The sequence below is a fragment of the Chiloscyllium plagiosum genome, unplaced genomic scaffold (genome assembly GCF_037043375.1).
Source record: "Chiloscyllium plagiosum isolate Xiang-an unplaced genomic scaffold, Cpla_swu_hap1 HiC_scaffold_40, whole genome shotgun sequence".
Taxonomy (NCBI): domain Eukaryota; kingdom Metazoa; phylum Chordata; class Chondrichthyes; order Orectolobiformes; family Hemiscylliidae; genus Chiloscyllium; species Chiloscyllium plagiosum.
The window spans coordinates 29,059,970-29,081,897 of NW_028270178.1; the positions used below are offsets into that span (position 1 = coordinate 29,059,970).

At 44.1% G+C, this 21,928-nt stretch overlaps 2 pseudogenes; both read right to left on the reverse strand.

Moving 5' to 3' along the window:
* Positions 1 to 7,298: 7,298 nt before the first annotated feature.
* On the reverse strand, positions 7,299 to 11,691 carry LOC148138430 (uncharacterized; annotated as a pseudogene).
* Positions 11,692 to 12,400: 709 nt separating this feature from the next.
* Positions 12,401 to 18,838, reverse strand: LOC148138431 (putative G protein-coupled receptor 139; annotated as a pseudogene).
* Positions 18,839 to 21,928: the final 3,090 nt, after the last annotated feature.

Genomic DNA, 21,928 nt, shown 5'->3' on the forward strand with positions numbered 1-21,928 from the left:
TCCAAAATGCATCACCTCGCATTTATCCAGGTTGAACTCCATCTGCTACCTCTCAGCCCATCTCTGCATCCTGCCAATGTCACGCTGCAGCCTACAACAGCCCTCTATACTGTCAACGACACTTCTAACCTTTGTGCCATGATTCGGAGATGCCGGTGTTGGACTGGGGTGTCCAAACTTAAAAATCACACAACACCAGGTTATAGTCCAACAGGTTTAATTGGAAGCACACTAGCTTTCGGGAGCGACGCTCCTTCGTCAGGTGATTGTGGAGGGCTCGATCGCAACACAGAATTTATAGCAAAAATTTGCAGTGTGATGCAACTGAAATTATACATTGAAGAATTGATTGTCTGTTAAGCCTTTTATCTGTTAGAATACAGTGATAGTTTCACTTCTTTCATGTGTAAATCACAAAATCGTTTTTTTAAAAGTTGCATTCTCGGGTTAGCTGTTAACAATGGTGATAGCTAGACAATATGTTGAAGGTGTTAGCCCCCTGTGTTCTCTGTCGATGACCTGATGTTTAGATTGATTCCAATCTAAAAAGTGAAATAACAGAGTTTTACATAAATTCATGCAGTTTTTGAGCTCAGAATTCGACAAGAATCTATGTGGTGTTTGAGCAAAGTGCAATGTAACTTTGTACCAAAAGTTTCACCACACACAATATATATGTGTGCATGTGGGTCTTTGTCTGCCTGTGTGTCTGTCTGTCTGTCTGGGGTGGGGGTTGTGAGTGTGAAAAAGTGTGTGTGTGTGTGTGTAGTGAGTGCAGAGTGTCTTAAGACTGTAAGGGGGTGTATGTGTGGGAGTCTGTGTGTCTATAAGATAGTGTGTGGATGTCTGTGTGCACGTCTGTGTGTATCTGTGTCCGTGTGCATGTGAGAGTGTGTGCGTGTGTAGAAATATCTGTGTGTGTGTGTGTGTGTGTGTGTGTGTAGTGCAATGGTGATCACCTGTAATGTGACATGAACCCAAGGTCCCGGTTGAGGCCCTCCCTATGGGTACCGAACTTAGCTATCAGCCTCTGCTCAGCCACTTTCCTCTGCTGCCTATCCCGAAGTCCACCTTGGAGGATGGTCACCCGAAGGGTCGAGGCAAAGTGTCCTGGACCACTGAAGTGTTCCCCAACTGGGAGGGAAGCCTCCTATCTTTTGATTGTTGTGCGGTGTCGTAGCCTTTGCTCAGTTTCCCCAATGTACCATGCCTCTGGGCAACCCTGCCTGCAACGTATAAGATAGACAATGTTGGCTGAGTCACATGAGTACCTGCCATGTACACGGTGGGAGGTATTCCCACGCGTAATAGTGGTATCTCTGTCCACAATCTGACACGTTTTGCAGCGTCCACCGTGACAGGGTTGTATGGAGTTGTCCTGAGAGCCAGGCAGTTTGCTACGAACAATGATCTGTTTGAGATTTGGCGGTTGTTTGAAGGCAAGTAGTGGAGGTGTGGGGAAGGTCTTGGTGAGGTGCTCATCTCCATTGATAATGTGTTGTAGGTCACGAAGAACATGGCGTAATTTTTCAGCCCCTGGGAAGTACTGAACAACGAAAGGTACCCTGTCAATTGCAGCCCATGTCTGTCTCCTGAGGAGGTCATTACGGTTCCTTGCTGTGGCACGTCGGAACTGGCGGTCGATGAGTTGAACATTGTACCGGGTCCTTGTGAGGGCATCCTTGAGTACTTCCAGGTATCCGTCACGTTCCTCCTCATCTGAGCAGAACCGGTGTTTGCGTAGGGCTTGTCCATAGGGAATGGCTGTTTTAATATGTTTTGGGTGGAAGCTGAAGAAGTGTAGCATTGTGAGGTTGTCTGTGTGTTTGCGGTATAGTGTGGTGCTGAGGTGTCCGTCCTTGATGGAGACTCACGTGTCCAAGAATGAGACAGACAGTCGAAAGTAGTCCATGGTGAGTTTGATGGTGGGATGAAAATTGTTGATGTCACTGTGTAGTTTTATCAGTGACTCCTCGCCATGGGTCCAGAGGAAGAAAATGTCATCAATGTACCTGGTGTACAATGTCGGTTGGAGATCCTGCATAGAGAAGAAATCTTGTTCGAACCTGTGCATAAAAATGTTGGCATATTGGGGTGCAAATTTGGTCCCCATGGCTGTTCCGTGTGTCTGGATGAAGAATTGCTTGTCAAAGGTGAAGACGTTATGATCGAGGATAAAGCGAATGAGTTGTAGGATGGTGTTTGGAGACTGGCAGTTGTTGGTGTTGAGTACTGAGCCTATTGCCGCGATGCCATCATTGTGGGACAACATTGTGTGACAAAATTATCACTGCGGGGAAGTCTATTGTCAACTTATTGGACCACACCCTTCGACCGGAAGAGATTGAGGTCCTGAGTAGGGGTCTCAACTTCTGCCCCACCACCAAAATGGACCCGTTGGTTTTGGCAGCAGACACAGAGGAGTTCGTCAGACGAATGAGACTCCGGGAATTCTTTCAAGGTGCCGGCATTGATCCAACTGAGCCCACTGATGAACTAGAACAGTCATCACAGGGATCTGTAGAGGAGCGACCAAAGAAGGTGTCAACATGGACCCCACCGGAGGGCCGCTGCCCTGGGCTTGACATGTATGCTCAAACTGTCAGGAAATATATAAATGCCAGATTCATCATCCGTACCCATAAGGTAGAGCAAAACACCACCCGTTCCCAACGCAATGCCATCCAGGCTCTGAAAACCAATCACACCATTGTCATCAAACCAGCAGATAAAGGAGGAGCCGTTGTCATTCAGAATAGAATAGGTTACGGCAAGGAAGTGTACCGACAACTGAACCACCAGGAATACGACAGGCAACTACCAGCTGATCCGACCAAAGAACATATCCGAGAATTAAACACACTGATCAGAACTTTGGATCCAGTCCTTCAGAGCTCCCTACACGCACTCATCCCACGTACTTTTCGTGTAGGCGACTTCTACTGCCTTCCAAAGGTACACAAAGCCAACACACCGGGACGTCCCATCGTGTCGGGAAATGGGACCCTATGTGAGAATCTCTCTGGCTATGTGGAAGGCATCTTGAAACCTATTGTACAGGGGATCCACAGCTTCTGTCGCGACACTACGGATTTCTTACAGAAACTCAGTGCCCATGGACCAGTCGAACCAGGAACATTCCTCGTCACAATGGATGTTTCCGCACTCTACACCAGCATCCCCCACAATGATGGCATCGCGGCAACAGCCTCAGTACTCAACACCAACAACTGCCAGTCTCCAAACACCATCCTACAACTCATTCGCTTTATCCTCGATCATAACGTCTTCACTTTTGACAAGCAATTCTTCAACCAGACACACGGAACAGCCATGGGGACCAGATTTGCACCCCAATATGCCAACATTTTTATGCACAGGTTCGAACAAGATTTCTTCTCTATGCAGGATCTCCAACCGACATTGTACACCAGGTACATTGATGACATTTTCTTCCTCTGGACCCATGGCGAGGAGTCACTGATAAAACTACACAGTGACATCAACAATTTTCATCCCACCATCAAACTCACCATGGACTACTTTCGACTGTCTGTCTCATTCTTGGACACGTGAGTCTCCATCAAGGACGGACACCTCAGCACCACACTATACCGCAAACACACAGGCAACCTCACAATGCTACACTTCTCCAGCTTCCACCCAAAACATATTAAAACAGCCATTCCCTATGGACAAGCCCTACGCAAACACCGGTTCTGCTCAGATGAGGAGGAACGTGACGGACACCTGGAAGTACTCAAGGAAGCCCACACAAGAACGGGGTACAATGTTCAACTCATCGACCGCCAGTTCCGACGTGCCACAGCAAGGAACCGTAATGATCTCCTCAGGAGACAGACATGGGCTGCAATTGACAGGGTACCCTTCGTTGTTCAGTACTTCCCAGGGGCTGAAAAATTACGCCATGTTCTTCGTGACCTACAACACATTATCAATGGAGATGAGCACCTCACCAAGACCTTCCCCACACCTCCACTACTTGCCTTCAAACAACCGCCAAACCTCATACAGATCATTGTTCGTAGCAAACTGCCCGGGTCTCAGGACAACTCCATACAACCCTGTCACGGTGGACGCTGCAAAACGTGTCAGATTGTGGACATAGATACCACTATTACGCGTGGGAACACCTCCCACCGTGTACATGGCAGGTACTCATCTGACTCAGCCAACATTGTCTATCTTATACGTTGCAGGCAGGGATGCCCAGAGGCATGGTACATTGGGGAAACTGAGCAAAGGCTACGACACCGCACAACAATCAACAGACAGGAGGGTTCCCTCCCAGTTGGGGAACACTTCAGTGGCCCAGGACATTCAGCCTCGGACATTCGGGTGACCATCCTCCAAGGTGGACTTCGGGACAGGCAGCAGAGGAAAGTGGCTGAGCAGAGGCTGATAGCTAGGTTCGGTACCCATAGGGAGGGCCTCAACCAGGACCTTGGGTTCATGTCACATTACAGGTGATCACCATTGCACTACACACACACAGATATTCCGACACACACACACACACACTCTCATATGCACACGGACACAGATACACACAGACGCGCACACAGACATCCACACACAGACTCCCACACATACACCCCCTCACAGACTTAAGACACTCTGTACTCACTACACACACACACACACACACTTTCTCACACTCACAACCCCCACCCCAGACAGACACACACACACAGGCAGACAAAGACACACATGCACACATATATATTGTGTGTGGTGAATTTTTTTGGTGCAAAGTTACATTGTACTTTGCTCAAAAAACACATAGATTCATGTCGAACTCTGAGCTCAAAGACTGCATGAATTTATGTAAAACTCTGTTATTTCACTTTTTAGATTGGAATCAATCTAAACATCAGGTCATCGACAGAGAACACAGGGGGCTAACACCTTCAACACATTGTCTAGCTATCACCATTGTTAACAGCTAACTCGAGAATACAATTTTAAAAAAAGTTTGTGATTTACACATGAAAGAAGTGAAACTATCACTGTATTCTAACAGATGAAAGGCTTAACAGAAAATCAATTCTTCAATGTATAATTTCAGTTACATCACACTGCAAATTTTTGCTATAAATTCTGTGTTACAATCGAGCCCTCCACAATCACCTGATGAAGGAGCGTCGCTCAGAAAGCTAGTGTGCTTCCAATTAAACCTGTTGGACTATAACCTGGTGTTGTGTGATTTTTAACCTTTGTGTCGTCTGCAAACTTGCTGACCCATTCTTCAATCCCCTTATCCAAGTCATCAATAGAAAATTACAAACAGTAGAGGTACAAGAACAGATCCGTGTGGAACACCACTCACCACAGACTTCCAGGCCGAATATTTTCCTTCAACTACCACTCGCTGTCTTCTGTTGGCCAGCCAATTCTGTATCCAAACAGCTAAGTTCCCCTGTATCCCATTCCTCCTGACCTTCTGAATGAGCCTACCATGGGGAACCTTATCAAATGTCATATACACCACAACCACAGCTCGACCCTCATCAACTTTTCTAGTCACATCCTCAAAGAACTCGGTAAGATTTGTTAGGTATGATCTGCCCCTCACAAAGCCATGTTGACTGCATTCAATCAATCCATGCTCTTCCAGATGGTTATAACTCCTATCCCTCAGAATCCTTTCTAAAACTTTGCAGACAACAGACCTGAGACTTACTGGTCTTTAATTGCCGGATATTTGCCTATTTCCTTCCTTGCAGAGAGGAATTACATTTGCCTCTCTCCAGTCCTCAGGTACGACTCCAGTGGAGAGTGAGGATGCAAATATCTTCGCAACTGGCGAAGCAATCACATTTCTCGTTTCCCAAAGCAGCCGAGGACAAATCTCGTCCGGGCTTGGCGACTTGTCAATCTTAACGTTTGACAAAATTTTCAGCACATCAGCTTCCTCTATCTCTATCCATTCCAGTCTGCTCACCTGCTCTTCAAAGGTTTCATTCATTGCAAAGTTCATTTCTTTCGTAAAGACAGAAGCAAAAAACTCATTTAGGGCTTTCCCGACCTCCTCAGACTCCACACACAAGTTCTCTATGCTATCTCTGATCGGCCCTACTCTTTCTTTGACCATTCTCTTATTCCTCACATAAGTGTAAAATGCCTTTGTGTTCTCCCTAATCCGTTCTGCCAAGCCTTTCTCGTGCCCCCTCTTGGCTCTCCTCAGACCATTTTTGAGCTCCTTCCTCGCCTGCCTGTAATCCTCTAGTGATGAGCTTGACCCTAACTTCCTCCACCTTATGTAAGCTACCTTCTTCCTTTGGACGAGAAGCTCCACCACTCTCTTACCCCTTCTTGCCTGTCTCAGAGGGACATATTTATTCATCACTCGCAACAACTGTTCCTTAAACAGTCTCCACATGTCTATAGTGCCTTTACCATTGAACAATTGCTCTTATTCCATGCTTCCTAAATCATGACTAATCGCATCATAGATTCCTCTTCCCCAATTAAATATCCTCCCATTAGGATCCTCCTAATCCTCTCATTCTCTATAGATATGTAGAATGTGAGGCAGTTGTGGTCATTATCACCAAAATGCTCTCCCACCACAGGATCAGATATCTGCCCCGGCTCCTTTCCGAGCACCAAGTCTAGAATGGCCTCATCCCTTGTCGGTCTGTCAACGTACTGAGTTAGGAAACCCTCCAGAAACAGACCTTACATTCAAATCTTCTGCTCGAAGGAGGTTCCAATCAATATTATGAAAGTTAAAGTCACCCATTACAACAACCCTACTACGTCCACACTTTTCCAAAATCTGTCGACCTATGCTTTCTTTAATCTCCCTGCTGCTATTGTGGGCCTGTAGTAAATCCCTAACGAGGTAACTGTTCCCTTGCTGTTCCTAATTTCCACCCATACTGACTCGGTAGGAAGATCTTCCTTGACAATGGAAGTTTATATATCTGTGATAGCCTCTCTGATTAGTAGTGATACACCCCCTCCTCTTTTTCCCCCCTCCCTATTCTTTTCAAATGTTCTAAACCCTGGAACATCCAGCAACCACTCCTGTCCCTGAGAAACCCATATCTCTGATATGACCACAACATCATAGCACCAGGTACTGATCCATGCTCTAAGTTCATCACTTTTATTCCTGATACTCCTTGCGTTAAAGCAAACACACTTTAACTGGTCCCTTTCTTCCTTTCCAGGAATATCCTTCCCACTAGCTGCTCTATTTCTTGATATTGCCTCATCTGCATCAACTCTCACCTCTGGTATACCGCTCAGGTTACCACCCCCCAGCCATACTAGTTTAAACCTTCTCGAACTACTTGAGCAAACCTTCCACTCAGGACATTGGTCTCCTTCCAGTTCAGATGCAACCCATTCTCCATGTACAGGCCCCACCTTCCCCAGAAGGCATCCCAATTATCTACATATCTGAAGCCTTCCCTCCTACACCAGCTGTACAGCCACGCATTAGACTGCGCCCGTTCCCTGTTCCTTGCCTCGTTATCTCGTGGCACCGGTAGTAATCTAGATAACACTATTCTATTCGTCTAGCTTTGCAGCTTCCATCCTAACTCCCTGAAATCACTTATTATATCCTCAGTCCTTTTTTTTGGCTATGTCATTAGTGCCAATATGTAACACGATTTCTGGCAGTTCGCCCTCCCCATTTTTGGCCTTATACACACGATCGGAGACGTCTCAAACCCTGGCACCAGGGATGCAAAATACCTTCTGGGAATCTTGATCCTGACCACAAAATCTCCTGTCGATTCCCCTAACTATTGAGTCCCCTATCACGACTACTTTTCTATTCTGCCCCCTTCCCTGCTTTGCCACAGTATCAGGCTCAGTGCCAGAGAACTGACCACTATGGCTTTCCTCTGGAGGTCATCCCCCCCAGCAGTATCCAAAACTGTATACTTATTGCTGAAGGGAATGTCCACAGGGGATCTCTGCACTGCCTGCCTGTCCCCTTTCCTCCCCCTAACTGTAACCCATCTATCCTTGTCCTGAGCCTTAGGAATGACCAACTCCTGGTAACTCCTCTCAGTTACCCCCCCAGTCTCCCGAATGATCCGTAGTTCATCCAGCTCCAGCTCCAATTCCCTAAAACGGTTTTCACGGAGTTGGAGTTGGGTGCACTTCCTTGCTGATATATATGGTCACTGCCTTCCTTCCCGGCTGCCCCTCTGGTCCGCGTCACTTCCTCCGCTGCTCCCGCTCCTTCTGTGAAAGAGAAAATACTGCTGCCCGCTAACGGTATTTTTTTTTAAATGGAGTTTAATTTTGATAAATGTGAGTTGCGTTCAATTCTGGTCTCCCTATTATAGGTAGGATGCTATTAAACTTGTAAGGGTTCAGAAAAAAATTACAAGGATGTTGCTGGGATTGGAGGATTTGAGCTACACGGAGAGGTTGAATGGGCTGGGGCTGTTTTTCTGCAGTGTCGGAGACTGGAGTGGGGGAGGGGTGGGGGATTAGTTGACCTTACAGAGCTTTATAAAATTATAAGGGATATAGGTAAAGTAAATAGACAAAATTTGTTCAGTGAAGAGGAGTCCAAAGCTAGACAGATTTAAGCTGAGAGAGGAAATGTTTAACATGACCTGAGGGGGAACTTTCTCACATAGAGTGCTGTGCGTGCATGGAATGAACTGCCAGAGGAAGTGGTGGATGCTGGTACAATTACAGCATTTAAAAACATTTGGATGGGTGTATATTTCAAAAAGGGTTTCCAGGGATATGGGCCGACTGCTGGCAAAAGATATCAGATCAAATCAGGATATCTGGTTGGCATGGATGAGTTGGACCAAAGGGCCTGTTTCCACAGTATAAAACTCTGTCTCTGGAAATGTACTTAAAAAAACGTATATCATGGCAACTTACACTGACCCACAGAAGGTGATATTAGGTCATTTGGCAATAATTTGGTCGAGGAGGTAAATTTCAAGGAGTATTATAATTCAGAGAGGGAGCTGGGTAATCGGAAGAACTGAGAGTTGGGATCCAGAAGCGAACACAGCTCAGTCGCGCAAGATTGTTCCCATTGTCAGAGTTAGTGTTGTTTCTGGCATTCTTCCCTGCCATTTCATTCTGGCCTTGCATGATTTGGATGTGAACATAGGAGTTGAGAGTGTGATGCTGCAAAACACAGCAGGTCAGGCAGCATCCGAGGAGCTGGAGAATCGACGTTCTGTGCAAAAGCCCTTCATCATAAATAAGCCTGAACTTTGGAGCTATAGTTAGTAATTTTGCAGCTGACACCAAACTTAGAGTTGTAGTGGACAGCAAAGAAGTTTGCCTCAGATTACAATGGAATCTTAATCAGGTGGGCCAATAGACTGAGGAGTGGAGTTTAATTTCGATAAAGCAAGGTGCTGCATTAAAAAAAAAACAAATCAAAGCAGGACTTCTACACTTAATGTTGAGTTCTCGGGAGTGTTGCTGAACAAAGACACCTTGGAGTGCAGGTTCACAGTTCCTAGAAGGAGGAGTTGCAGGTAAATAGGATAGTAAAAAAGACCTTTGGTATGCTTTCCTTTTTTGGTCTGAGTACAGAAGTTGGGAGATCATGTTGCGTCTGTACAGGACATTGGTTAGGGCATTATTTGGGATATTTCTTGCAATTCTAATATCCTTCCTTTCGGAAGAACATTGTGAAACGTGAAAGGGTTCAGAAAAGACTTCTAAGTGTGTTGCCATGGTTGGAAGATTTGAGCTATAAGGAGAGGCTGAATAGGCTGGGGCTGTTTTCCCTGGAATGTCAGAGGCTGAAGGTGACCTTATAGAGATTTAGAAAATCCTGAGGGGTATAGATAGGGTGAATATGCAAGGTAATTTCTCTTGGGTGGAGGAAGACCAGAACTGGAGGGCATAGGTTTAGGGTGAGGGGAAAAATTTAAAAGGGATCTACCGGGCAACGTTTTTACACAGAGGGTGGTGTGTGTATGGAATGAGCTGCCAGAGGAAATGGTGGAAGGTGATATAATTCCAACATTTAAAAGACACTTGGGTGGGTATATGAACATGAAGGATTCAAAGGGATATGAAACAAATGCTGGCAAAAGAGCCTCAAGTAGGATAGGATATCTGGTCGGCATGGACTGTTTTGGACCAAAGGGCTTGTTTCCGTGGTGTATATCTCTTTGACTATATGACTCGAAACCGAAATTCTATGAAATCTGTCATATCTTTGACTATCACACCAGCTGGAAATATTACACTACTGCAGAATATTTAACACTTTCATAGAGATTTTACAAAACATGATTTAAACCACTCCAAAAAATCAAGTAAATCAATGGATGACTTTGGAACATTTTGAATAGATGAATGAGAAGTTAAAATTGAGAATGTGGAGGACAACATGCCTGTATAGGTCACTGTAGTCAGTGTATAATCATAGATTTATAGAGTCATCGAGGTGTACAGCATGGAAACAGATTTTTCGGTCCAACCCGTCCATGCCGACCAGATATCCCAACCGAATTAGTCCCAAATTCCAGCACCCAGCCCATATCCCTCCAAACCCTTCCCATTCTTTTCCCGATCCAAATTCCTCTTAAATGTTGTGATTGTACGAGCCTCCACCATTTCCTCTGGCAGCTCATTCCATTCACATGCCACCCTCTGTTTGAAAATGTTGTCCCTTGGTCTCTTTGATACCTTTCCCCTCTCACCCTAAACCTATGTCCTCTAGTTCTGGACTATTCCACCCCAGGGAAAAGACTCTATTTATCCTATCTATGCCCCTCATGGTTTTGTAAACCTCTGTAAGGTCATCCCTCAGCCTCGGCGCTTCAGGGAAAACTGGTCCAGTCTGTTCAGCCTCTCCCTATAGCTCAAATCCTCCAAGGAGAAGTGAGGATGCTGGAGTACCAGAGATGTTGGAGTACCAGAGTTGAAAAATGTAGTGCTGGAAAAACACAGCAGGCCAGGAAGCATCCGAAGAGCAGGTGAATTAACGCTTCAGACATAAGCCCTTCTTCAGGAATCTTTTGAAAAGAGTCCATGAGGGGTCAGTCGGTTCCGTAGGCAGGTGCTGAGGAAGGAGATGTGGCTGTGGTAGCGAGTCTGTTTCAGGACATGACTGAAGAAATTCAGGACAAAGCTGAATGCCCGAAACGTCGATTCTCCTGCTCCTCGGATGCTACATGGCTTGCTGTGTTTTTCCAGCACCACATTTTTCAACTCAAATCCTCCAACCCTGGTGACATCCTTGTAAATCTTTTCTGAACCCTTTCAAGTTTCACAACATCTTTCCGATAGGAAGGAAACCAAAATTGGCACGGGAATTGGTTTAGGATCTGTGTTACATATGAAAACAATGGAATGAATGACCGTTTCCCTGCTGATGAGCTGTGAGGCAGGGGATGGGTTTAGGAGCTGTGTTACAGATGGAGGCAACGGACTGAATGACTGCTTACCCGATGATAAGCTGTGAGACAGTGGGCTTGGTTTAGGATCTGGTTTACAGATGTAAACATTGGAATGAATGACTGTTTCCCCGATGATGAGCTGTGAGGCAGGGAGATGGGTTTAGGAGCTGTGTTACACATGGACACAATGGAATGAATGACTGTTTCTGCGATGATGAGCTGTGAGGCAATGGATGTGTTTAGGAGCTGGTTGACAGATGGAAACAGCCATCTTGGAGGTGATGTGGGTTGAACTAATCTCATACTCCATTATGAAGCCACAAACGAACAGGCTTCATTCAGAGTGAATTCCCCTTGAGTTGGGTGGAGTCAGTGAGAGCCACACAACCTTTTCATAGAAGCACGGAGGATATCGGCTCATCCCCCACATCCCATTCCCGAGCTTCAGTTCCCAACTACCCCCGAGACCTCTGATTGGGCCTTGGGTTCTCCATCAACACAGCAGCTGATTGGTGGAAAAAAAAACAAATAAAGAAAGGGAGTGATATTAGCATTAAACCGGGGGCAGCTGAATGAAACTCCAGATGGAGGTCAAACTTCTCTTTTTTTTTACTTTTATACAGACCTGAGTATTCCATGAGGAAGAGTGGACAGGAGCCTGTCATTGCTGTTCACCCTGCAATGAAGGCTGATCCTTTCCTCCAGTTCTGTTTATTGTATCCTTGTCACTTGCTGTGAACTGAATACTAGGGACGACTTTTTTGGAAGGCACACATAATTCCACTTTTGGTTATGCTTTTGTTGTTCAGCTTTCTCCTGACTATTGCTCCTTTGTAACGGTTGCTCCTTTACTCTGGCTTCACTCCTGCAGGGTATCTCATGTTGTTCCTCAGATGGAGTAAGTCCTTGCCCCTGAGAAAAGGAGTGTTTTCATGCTACTGCTCCTCCTTCTCCTTTCGGGCCATTTTTCATGTAGACTCCTCATTCCATTAGCTGCTACAGCGAATGTTGTCACTCAGTTACTTGGATTTATTCACCAATTGAATTATTTTTATAGCTGGATATTTCACTGCATTCTTTAACTGGTCTCTGAAACTATTCTGTGTCACCACATAAATCACTGCATTGGTGCAGCAACTGAGGTTCCGCAGTTTATATGCAACTTTTTCAAAGAGATAAAAATCATCCACGTAATAACCAATACCATATAAATATATAATATACACCAACCAGAGCAGTATGAAGCTGGCAGAGATAGCAAACAGTAAAGTCACAGATTTATTTCTGCTCACTATCTCTGGGTCATTCTCTGTTTTTGTCTGACCCCTCAGTCCCTTACGCGCCTTATTGGCCTCAAAGATGTGTCTGACTGTCAGAACATTGAGAAAGAGAATCAAAATGAATGGAAGAAGTGGTGTTATAAATGATTCAATATATCTATAAGTCACCCACAAATGATCATTAAAGTAATCGTAACTGGTGTAACAATACCACGGAACATTGTCGATGATCCTTCCAGGTTCAAGTCGAAAATAGTTGGGAATGTTCTTTACAGAAAAAAAAAATACAGATAGTTGCCAGAACTCTCTTCGCAGTTTTCTCTGTACAATATTGAGATTTCATCTGATGAAAACAAATGGCGACAAATCGATCAAAAGAAAAAGCAACAGTGAACCAGACAGAACAATCAACTGTGAAGTCAGTCAGGACCCAGTTTACACTACAAACAGGAGTGATGTCCAGGAAACACCGTGGATAATAATAGTATTTAAACTGAATAAGTATGACCTCAAAAATAATGAACAGTAGATCAGATACAGCCATCGCGACCAGATAGCGAGTGGTGCATGTCGAAAGTCCACACTTGTCACCAGACAAGAACACAATCGCCGCTAGACTAACTGCAAGAGAAAGAAAAAAAGATTTGAAGTTAACTGATCGAATATTCTCCGTGCCAGATGGTTTTAACACAAAGATGTTTGTATGTCAGATCACCTGAACCATTACAGTTCTCACTGTCAAATGGATTATTTTCACTTTTTAATTTGTAGGGAATTACATGAGGATCAAATAACTCCCAGGAACATGATACATTCTCAATATTTTTGAAATGGTCAGTAATTAATTTCTTCTAGGCAAAAGACTCCCAGAGGCTCCCTGCCTCTATTCCTGATGAAGGGCTTTTGCCCAAATCATCCATTTTCCTGCACCTCGGATGCTGCCTGATCTGCTGTGCTTTTCCAGCACCACTCTGATCTAAACAATTAATTTCTTCTGATTTGCAGGTGACTCTGACTCGCTGGAGATGCTCTTAAGACCACAAAGTCCAAACAAAATCACCCAGGAGCAATGGCAGATACAGAAGACGGACATTGATTCCAAACTTCCTGCACTTCGTTGTGGAGTCTCCAAAGCTCAGATTGCTTCCAGGATTGCACATTCACACTGTATAACTATGGTACAGGGCAGGGAATCTTTCCAGTGTTCGGGAATGGATGCTCTCTACAACGTGAATGAAGAAATGACTGGTCATCGAACTGCCACCCTTCACATTTCCACCCCACCCCCACAATCCCACTTGTACAGTATCGAAAGTAACGACAATCTGAAACATGGAAGTTTTCAGCATGGAATCCAACCACCATGTCCCAAGTTGGGTACCCACTGCAATCAGAAGAATGTTAATAGTTCATATAGACTCCTCCCACAATGTTAATGATTTTATACCACTGCCCCCACTCAAGCAAAATCTGAATTGATGCAACTTTGGTCATTGCAAATTTCCAGTTTGGAAATCATGAGATGACGCAAAGCTTCCTGCCTGATTTCCAGGCTCCTGCAGTTCGCCTTGTGAACAGAGTTTCCCCTCCCAGACTCAGAGCAGAAGCTGGGGCTAGCAATCCCCATAGTGTAAGCAGCAACCTCTATGGAGGTCACCGGAATTGTATCCCAGCTTGTTCTGGCGACCCATACATTGCATGATTGCTTGGTATCAGAGACTGTTTTTTTGTGGATTCAGTCCAATGTCAAGCATTTAGGGAGATGAGAGAAGAAAGTGAGGACTGCAAATGCAGAAGATCAGAGTCGAGAGTGTGGTGGGAGAAAAGTACAGCATTACTGATGAAGGGTTGATGCCTGAAACGTCGATTCTCCTGCTCCTCGGATACTGCCTGACCTGCTGTGCTTTTCCAGCATCACTCTCTCGCCTCAATGTCTGCTGTGGCAGACAATGAAATTTGAGTTCAATCAAAATCTGGACGTAACAGTTTAATGGTGACATTAAACTGTTGTCAATTGTCATGAAAACAAAATACATCTCCATTTGAAGATAATCTTTCATCCTAACATGGACTGGCCTATAGATGACTCCAAACACATGACAAACTGGTGACTCTTCCGTGCTGTCTGGGCAATTAGGGATGGGCGGTCATTACTGGCTGAGGCAGTGACACCCACATGCATTGAATATATAACAGGAAATGGAGTTCCCCACACATACCTAACTCTCCAGTATAGACAACTCCTCCCCTTTTTACAGCATCCCATTGAAATGAATATTCCGAATCTAAGTTTATTGTGACAAACATGCAACTCCCAAAATCGATCCACTTTTGAAGATAAGAGATCGTTCACTCGATTCATCACAGTAACACATAGGCCAGGTGCCAGCACAGACAACTGAGGGAAAAGGATTTGTCTCTTGGCTTTGATACTCACAAGAGTTCAGTAACCCATTGGAATCAACCAATTGAGACATAACACGAACTGTCCTCTGGGATAATAGACGCTCTGAATTTAGCAATACCTCAGCACAAAGCATCCAACCTTTCACTTTGAATGATTCTCCTGTCCTTTATTGTACAGGAAATTCCCATCGACACAAATCCCCTTTGGATTCACAGATGTTTTCTTGAAGAGATAGTAATCGTGATCATTTTTAAATGTGCTCATGCAATGTAAGTTTTGGCCAGGCCAGTGTTGATTGCCCAGCTCTAATCGCCATTTTGATGCTGTTGGATATCTGGCTTTTTGAATATCTGTAATGCCAGGGATGCAGGAAATTCCACAGAGTTTTCAGAAGGGAGTTCCATAAATATTACCCGGCAATAGTGATGATACAACCATATACTGCATTTCCAAGTCGGAATGAAATCTGTTTTGAGAGAGAACTTGTATGGGACAGTGTTTCTGATCACCTGCAGCCCTTGGCCATGGGTCATGTGTTTATGAGGTGCTGTTGAAAGAGAGTTGGGGAGTTCCTCGTTTGCATCTTGTAGGTGGTACCCATTTTTGGTCATGGATGGTGAAGAGTGTGAGGACGAAATGTGGTGATTATGCATTACAAACAACCAATAAGGAGTTCTGTGAATGATGCACTCAGCCAGATCCATGAGAGAGCATTCCATCCCATCCCTGAGCTCGGCTTTCTGGACGTAGGAGATGGATTGGAGAGGGAGGCGGGCAGCGTATTACTACAGGATTCATGTATAATATATGTCTGATATATAACAATTTTATGGCCAGACAAGTTCATTTTCTTGTCCATGGTTGGCCCAGGTCATGCATTCAGTGACGGTAACGACATAGTAAGCTAATGGGAGATTGGTACATTCTCATTTTTCGAGACAGTTGTTAGCTGGTACTTGTGGGACGGTAATGTTACTTTCCAATTGTCAGCCAAAATTCGGTGTTATGTCACTGTATATGGATACAGATGTCTTCATTACCTAAGGAGTTGTAAATGGTGCTGCATATTGCATGACCATGTGCAAACCTCTTTACTTCAGAAATGATTATGGAGGGAATGGATGAGATGAGGCATTTTTTTAATCTGTGGTCGAGGATACAATCCTGAAGAATTCCTGCAGAGATGTCCCATGGCTGAGGTTATTGACCTTCATCAGCCATACCATCCCGTCCTGCATTCAGAATTGAAACCGAAACAAGCTGTAATCTCACTGAGTTCAGGTCGTTGAGGCCTTGCTCTTGTGAATATGGGTTCATAATTAATATGCTTAAGAGCTGAATATTTCTTTTCAGTCATTAAAATATAACTATAAAAGTAGGCAAATGTAATTGAGGAACAGGTAATCAATGTTTCTGTAAATGCAAGACAATCCTGAGTTCGTCACGATTTAGAGTGAACATGTGGTTGTACTGGAATGTCAGAGGCGATGGAACAAAACTGTACAATGTGTGATTGAGGTTGGATACCCTTCAGAGTCAGCCTGTTTGTCATTAGCACAAAAAAGAACAGAAAAGCTCTCACAGTTCTGGAAATGACTTATGTGAGCTCTGTTATTGACATAGTGTGTACGGATGGTGGGTATAACCGAATCAGGTCAATGTCTCATTCACAGTTTCTGTATTTAATGTAACATGTTCTGTATGCTGCACTGTTAATTCTCTGTAATGCTGTCCAACACAATTATTCACCACAGTCATAATATTGCAGGTACTAGTCAGTTATTTGATGAAACAACGTATTCATGCACATTTTCTTTATTTTTCTGCATTGCCTTATGACTGATTTTTGCATGGCCCTCATCAAATCCTCATCCTCCCAAGGAGAACATGAATCGTGAAGCAGCGATCACTGTAACATTAACTGTGGCTAGATCTACAGTTTATTGTAGATCTAATAAACAATAGATCTAATCAGACACAGAGGTGAAATAGTGGTAACCAGCCGAGGTGATATCCATCCTCATTAACATATGGATAATCAATGAGAATAGTCATGTCCCAGAGTCTATCCTAACATTGCTGGAAGATTAATCGCTCCCAAAAATATTATTTGCGGAAACATTATATGTCCTTGGAGCAACTGATTGAATTCACACTGTGATTTGCTTATTTTCATTTTTTGCAAGAGGTCACAACTATTCATCTCCAATAGAACACTGCAAACTAAGTATCAAATGTACCAACCAAAGATTTTCCCACTTGTACGCCTTCATATTTCCAAACTACGTTGATAGCTCAATCAGTGAACAGACCAGAAATGTGAAATGAGAAATGTAGCATAAAAGAAGCATCGCATGGTTTCAGACAAATTATGTTCCTAATTATAATTACATTCAAGTATTCCCTTTCATTCAGTTCCCCGTGAGTTATATTCTAACCTCAGAGATACTCCTTCTTTTGCAAGACCACTGGGGTGAATTGTTTCCGAATAGTTGGTAACTCATTCTCAGTGTAATTGTATTTTGACAGCTATTCCCAGTAACACTTGGAGACTGGGCTTGTTGTCCTCCTTTTGCTAAGGTCCCAGACCCAGTTAGAATTTTACAGAAAGCTGCTCACTGCATCACATTGCCACGGGAATCGGATGTTGCCTTCATGTTATTGACCCACATTTTATACAGCTCTCTCCACTGAAAGATATTCCCAATAATATTTACAATTAAGGTCATGGATATTCCTCCCTTCGTGCCACACACTGACAGCAATGCTGTGTTTACAGATACCCGAGAAATGCAACAATACTTGGTCAGAAGTTCACATCTGAGCGGTTATCCATACTCAGTACAATTCTACAATGACACATACTCTGAGAAACATGAGGCAACAGTAATAAGAGGTTAATCCCCACTCAGTACAACTCCATGATCAGGAATATCTTCATTCAGAATGATTTCTGGAAATCTTGATAAACAGTCCACTACTATCTAATCTATCTCTGGATAATGTCAAGTGTGTATGAACTACAGATAGAGATTTTATTTTCTCAGTTGAGGAATTACACCACAGAGTTAGTTTAGAAATGTTAACTATCTACATTTCTATCACACACTTGGAACTCATATTAACATAATTACCTGCCCTCAAAATCATTCCTCCACACATCCACTGACTAAGGAAAGCACACAAGATCATTAAGGTCATCTGCCCTTTGTTTATCATTCCATAATGACCTGCGCAATGCACCCGTTACCCACCTGATGAATCTGGGCTCCCATTTGGAGCGAGCGACCTGTGCAAAACCCATCAACATAATCCCTTCAGATCAAGGAATGGAAAACACCAGGTATCACTAAGAGGTGAGTTGTTACAAAACCCTTCTGACCAATAGCAGGCTTTGAACTCCCACAGAGAGAGAGAGTGGTTTTGCTAAACACTTTCTCGACCAGCCTGGGCCCGTGCTCAGCCAAACCCAATCAATGTGACCTCAGGAAATTCTGCACAGTATAGAGAAACAGACAATACTGGACACTACTGAGGAGCCTCATAATTGACAAACTGTTTGTTTTAAACACAGTGAGAACACTATTATCAGGCATCGGGATTTGTCTTACTGAGTGGAAATAAAATAATTATTAGTCATTAAGCTGAAAAGAGTCTGATGTAATGCAGAGATTTATACAAACTAAATTGTAAGAAGACTTACCAGGAACACCAACAATAGCAAAGATGGTGTAATATACTTTAGCGACCATTTCCCTTGTCAGATTCATTGTGTTGTTTGTGAAACAACCTCTCCCTCCCTGCTGCTGTCAATCTCTTGGAATTGGTGAATTCTCTCGAAGTTGGAGCTGACACAGTTCCAGACACTTTATATTGTGTAATATTTCCACTGGGAATCTGTGATTACATCTTCATTTTTTTTTAAAAAAAGCAAACAAATTGTGACAACAGGCTTATTTTAATGATATGATATCATTGAAATTTAAATCTGTACTTGGTTCCCCCAAAGACTGGATTAATCGGATCCTATAAGGTGACAAATGTGACTTTCAACTTGTCGTCAAATAGCAATACTATTTCACTCACTACCAGTCTCAATCAAATACCTTTTGATATTATTTTAAGTGATTGATCTTCATATTGTTGCGGTTATTCAGTCATTCAATCCCTCATATTGTACAGATTCTTGAGAGCTGATCTACTGCACACTGCTATCCCAGTGCTGTTCTTGTTAATTCAGTTTTACAGCACATTTGGGAAATGGAGGTCATGGAGGTCCTGGGCCTCCTTCACCGCCGCTCCCTCACCACCTGACGCCTGGAGAAAGAACGCCTCATCTTCTGCCTCGGAACACTTCAACCCTAGGGCATCAATGTGGACTTGACCAGTTTCCTTATTTCCCCTTCCCCACCTCACCCCAGTTCCAAACTTCCAGCTCAGCCGTCCCCAAGACTTGTCCTACTGCCTATCTTCCTTTCCACCTATCCACTCCATCCTCCTCTCTGACCTATCACCTTAAACCCAACCGCATTCACCCATTGTACACTTTGCTGCCCTCTCCCACCCTACACTCTGACCTATCACCTCCATCCCCACCCCCATTCACCTATTGTACTCTATGCTACATTCTCCCCACCCCCACCCCCCTCTCATTCATCTCTCCACCCTACAGGCACTCTGCCTCTATTCCTGATGAAGCGCTTTTACCTGAAACGTCGATTTTCCTGCTCCTCAGATGCTGACTGAACTGCTGTGCTTTTCCAGCACCCATCTACATGGCTCTCATTGGGAAAGTGATGGACTACTCCCCACTTGTCTGGACACGTGTATACCCAACAATCCTCACCAAATGGGATACAAGCATGAGCAAGCAATCATATAAAAACACTATGTTGCGTACACTTGAAATGTAACATGGAAACATGAAGTGCTGGAGATTTTCAGCAAACCTGGCAGCATCTATAGACAGAAATAAAGAGTTAAACTTTTGAGTTCAATGTAACTGTTCTGCAGAACAGTTCTGGAGAGAAGTCATTAATTCCACCAGAAACATTCATTCTCTTTCACTCTTCATGGTTATATCATGTCTACTGAGTTTTCCAGGACTTTGTTTTAAGACTAAGTAATCAGGTTGATTTGCACCACATTTACAAACATGCAGTGAATCCAACACTGGTGTTCAGTCGCAGCATTGTGTCTCGTTGACAACGTAGGCTGCAGATGTTCAGCAGTGCACCTTAGAAAGCATCTTCCAAATTCAAGACCACTGCTTTCCTAAAGACAAGGGCAGTAGATGCATGGGCACACCACGACCTGTATTTTCCCTTCCAATCCACTCACCGTCCTGACTTGGATATGTATTCATTCAGTAAAATCCACATAGTCCCAGAGGACCGTAGAGTTACTTTCTCATCAATGAGACATGACTGGTCATTATTTTAACCTGAGGATCATTGTACTCCACGGGAACGGTGTAATTGAGAAAGTGGGACCTTCCTGGTGATCTCAGTCTGTGTGGGAATTGAACCTGTGCTGTTGGTATCACTCTATATCACAAACCAGCCGTCAAGCCAACACTGCTGCAGGGGGTCAGTTAGCACAATTGGCTGGACGGCTGGTGTGAGATGCAGACAGGCGACGTGATCCTCAATTTAAACTCACCGCCAGTTCTCTCTCTCTCTCTCTCTCTTTGTGTGACAGAACAGCTTAACCTATGCCCTCTAGTTCTGGATTCCGCCATCGCAATGAAAAGAATTTTCCATGGGATAGGGGAGTCCAGAACTAAAGGGCGTAGGTTTAGTGTGAGAGGGAAAAGATATAAAAGAGACTTAAGGGGCAACTTTTTCACTCACAGGGTGAGATGTGTGTGAAATGTGCTGCTAGAGGAAGTGGCGGAGGCTAGTACAATTGCATCATCTAAAAGGCATCTGGATGGGTGTATGAATAGGAAGGGTTGAGAGGGATATGGGCCAGGTGCTGGCAGATGGGACTAGATTGGGTTGGGATATCTGGCCGGAATGTATTAGTTGGACCGAAGGGTCTGTTTCTGTGCTGTACATCTATATGACTCTATAACAGCTCTCTGGAACTAGGGTGACTCCTTCGGTGTCCCTCTGTCAAAATCCTGGACAATCCGTCTTTACTTCCCCAGCACACCACTGACTGTTCCTACACTGTCAGGAGTGCAGGGGCAGAGGAAAGCAATTCCCACGACATTATCAAGGGCAATAAACTCTTGTCCAGCCATCGAAACCAGGTCCCCTTAATTAATTGATGAAATACGTCTGGATATAACATTTAACAGACAGCCAAGAATTTGATTGCTAAAAAAAGTTCAGGCAAATGTATAAATAAATTGGTATGTAAACACTTGGAATATTTTCTCCCTTGGATTGCGAGTGTGTGTGTGTGTGTGTGTGTGTGTGTGTGTGTGTGTGTGTGTGTGTGTGTGTGTGTGTGTGTGTGTGTGTGTGTGTGTGTGTGTGTGTGTGTGTGTGTGTGTGTGTGTGTGTGTGTGTGTGTGTGTGTGTGTGTGTGTATGTGTGTTTGCGTGTCTATGCACATGTGCGGGTGTCTGTGTGTGCACACACTTGTGTTTTTCTGTGCGAACGCATGAGCATGTGTGCATGTCTGTCTGTGTGTGTGCACGCACATCTGTTTGTGTGTGCGCGACTGTGTGTGTATGCCTGTCAGTGTGTGGGTGTGTGCGTGTGCATCTGTCTGTCTGTGTGCGTCTCTGTGTATGTGCATCTGTGTGCGTGTTTGTGGGTGTGTGGTTTTTGTACGGGAACGGGCATGAGCATATCTGCAAGGGAATTCAGCAAATTTCAAAACTAACATGTTTGCAACAATGCAGATTC